A 3,687-nucleotide genomic window follows, 5' to 3' on the forward strand; every position below is an offset into this window, starting at 1 on the left:
AAGAAGAAAAAAATACCTTTATTAGTCCCTTTAAGGAAATTGATTCTCTCCATTTAACCCCTCCATTTCAGTTAAAAAAAAAACACCCAAAATTCTAGCATTTGTTTATGTCTAATGTTCCCTTTTAATTCAAATTTACAACAATAATCTGTTCACTTCTTCCGTTCTATTTATATTTTTTACAAGTTGTCATTCAAAATGCTGGAGAATATTAACACCTAAAAACAGAGGTCGTGGGGTGCGGACTGACTGAGGAGGACGCACTCGTTAAAACACAGTACTTTTAATTAACCAAATATAACAAAACAAGAAACTTTAACAGAAGGAAAACAAAGAGGGACGCAAGCAGGATAAACTAGACACGGGGAAACTGCAGAGACAGACAGACTAGATAACACTAGACAAAGTAAGCAAAACAACGAGACTGGGAACTGGACTCTAAGGAGAATGACACAAAACAACATGCCCTAACTGGGAACACGACAAAACAAAGGTGAAACGTTCGACAAGAGGACGTGAGACAAGGGGGCTTAAATACAACAACAAACGAGAAACACCTGAAACGGAAAACGAGGGTAAAGACCAGGAGGCGGAACAAAGGCTGAGATCGAGAAAACAGACATGACGAGACGAGGGCGTGACAATAACACTACAATTGTAATTTAATTATAGCCATAAGCTATTTGGGGCGGCACGGTGGCGCAGCAGGTAGTGTCGCAGTCGCACAGCTCCAGGGGCCTGGAGGTTGTGGGTTCGATTCCTGCTCCGGGTGACTGTCTGTGAGGAATTGGTGTGTTCTCCCCGTGTCCGCGTGGGTTTCCTCCGGGTGACTGTCTGTGAGGAGTTGGTGTGTTCTCCCCGTGTCTGCGTGGGTTTCCTCCGGGTGCTCCGGTTTCCTCCCACAGTCCAAAAACACACGTTGGTAGGTGGATTGGCGACTTAAAAGTGTCCATAGGTGTGAATGTGTGTCTGTGTCGCCCTGTGAAGGACTGGCGTCCCCTCCAGGGTGTATTCCCGCCTTGCACCCAATGATTCTAGGTAGGCTCTTGACTCCCCGCGACCCTAAAATTGGATAAGCGGTTACAGATGATGGATGGATAAGCTATTTGAGTTTTATTAGACTACAACTCTCTCTCTCTCTCTCTCTTAAGAAATACTGCAGATATTTAGCTACTGGTTTGAGGCAAGAAAAAAGCCAGGTGGGAAAGAGAAAAAAGAAGAGGGAAACCAAGGGCCGCTAAACCAATCTAATAACCTTTTAAGGGCTTCACAGGTAAAAAATAAAATAAAATAAAACAAAAATAAAATATTACTTAAAAGCAGCAGAGGTGCTGAAGAGCTGCGTTGAGGAGGTGCTTTGTTGCTGCTTAAAGGTGTTTTCAAAAGACATTAGGCAGGACTCCTCAGACACAGAAAGGCTAACATCTCTAGCTTACTTCTCTCCAGCACATTGTTTAGCACCTGTTATTATGATAAATGATGTTTAATTATGATAATTAAATTATGAGTTTGTGCTTGTTGTTTGGTGTAACAACTGTCTGTTACACTTTTTGCTGACTTTAGCTTAGCCTGCTAAAGTTAGCGTAGTTAGCTCAACTGAACTATAGTAGCTAGCATAGTGGGTTATTAGCGGCTTTATCACTTACTAGTGTAAGACCCAAGCATATGTGTCTTTTCTTAGTAACACAACAGTGTAATGGTTTTTTAATGTTTCTTTTTTTTTACAGGGGCTGAATCCAGAGAGTAGAGAATCACTACAGAGGCGTACAAAGAGAGAGAAGCCACTGTGATGGCAGAGTGAGGAGGGGGAAGGAGAGACAGAAGAGGGTAGAAGGAAAAAATGGAGATTTACAATGAACTTCATTTTGTTGTCTTAAAGAATTTTATTAAATATTATTGAACAATATATGGTCTTTTAATAATTTGATCAATGTTTTTACAGGACAGTCTCATCACAGACAGCGAGCATATTGCTGGCACACCACTGACTGTAGGCTACTGCTGGTCCTCCATCGGATCACTCAGATTACTGTCCCGTGTACAACATAGAACTAGTTTTTTAATGCACAGAGATATTTTTCAGGAAAAAAATACTAATATTTCCAATAACTGTGAGAACTGCAAAAATGAGTCTGCCTGATATTAAAAGATTAGGTTGAAAAAGTTGATACTGTGCTGGATTTAAATGATTTACTAATCTTATTTACAAAATACATCAAGACGACGAAATGAAGGGAAATCAGTAAACTGGACTTTGAATGGTAAAGTGCTAAAATGTGACATTTTGTATAAACACGTTTAGCCACAGCCTGCCAGAATAAACTGAGTAAAATGCCAATGGACTCCAACCTTGCCCTCAGTGAACCGAGGTGATGTCTTGTAAATATTTCTTTCTTTCTTACTTACCTTTCCATTTAAGGGTAATCTGAAGTGAAGTGATACGTGAGGATGGTGGGAGGAGGTAAAGTTAAAAATAAATTATTGTTCAAATAAATTCTTTTCAACACAGTTCAACAGGCTTATTCTCCCCTAGCTCACAAACGACAGGGAGATCCTGTGTATTTCCCATGAACAGCTTCTCTGAAGTGTCATCGTTTTCTACAGAAATTATACAAGCTGAGTGTGCACAGCTGAACCCCAGTGTCATTTATTTCTTAGCAATGGTGTGAAGAAGATAATGAAGAAAAGTCTCCACTGACACCTTCCTGAGTTGTAAATACATTTTTAATACACAAGAGAACAGCTTCTAACAAGCTTCCTATTGAGCTTGGAGAGAGTTAGCCATTGGTTTGTTCAATCTCCCCCCATACAACCTCCCCACATCTGGAACAAAGTAACAAGATCTTATCTGAAACCCCCAGAAACAATAAGGCATTCATAGGTGACACACTCTCAGTAACACATACGTACAAGACACATTTCACCAGTGACACTTCGCCAGTGTCAGGAATGAGTGCACCTTCAAGTAGGTGGAAACTGACTCACTACCAAGAATGTCAATTATTGACCATTTTATCAGCTCCACTTACCACACAGGACCACTGTAGTTCTACAGTTACAGAGTGCATGCTTTCTTATTCTCATTTCACCCTGTTTTTCAATGGTCAAAGTGCCCACAGGAGTTGGGTGGTCAATCATTCTCATCACTGTAGTGACACTGACTAGGTGGTGGTGGTGGTGGTGGTGGTGTGTTAGTGTATGTTGCCCTGGTTTGAGTGGAACAGACCCTGCAGCGCTGCTAGAATTGTACTCATTGTGTTCACAAACTGTCCACTCCATTGGTTCACCTTGTAGATGGAATGTCAGAGACAGTTGCTGAATGGTTTGTGCTGGTCCTCTAGTCATTCGTCAGTGGACACAGGGCCCAGTCCAGCAGTGACACTGAGGGCTTTAAAAACTCTAGCAGCACTGCTGTGTCTGATCCACTCTTATCAGCACTGAGAATGACCCACCATCCAAATTATATCTGCATTACACACTTGAAAAAGATGGTTCTACAAGGGTTCTTTACTAAAGAAAATGATTCTATCTAGAATCCTGAACTTTTGCAGAATTAAAGTGACAATTGAAGAGAAGAGTGACACACACATAAGAAACAGGTGGACTTTAGTCTATAAAGTTAGTTAGTAATAATAAAATGGACACCGATTATAGAAACAAAGATACGTGTTCATAATCCACTGATTG

The sequence above is a fragment of the Hoplias malabaricus genome, chromosome 5 (assembly GCF_029633855.1).
Source record: "Hoplias malabaricus isolate fHopMal1 chromosome 5, fHopMal1.hap1, whole genome shotgun sequence".
Lineage (NCBI taxonomy): Eukaryota > Metazoa > Chordata > Actinopteri > Characiformes > Erythrinidae > Hoplias > Hoplias malabaricus.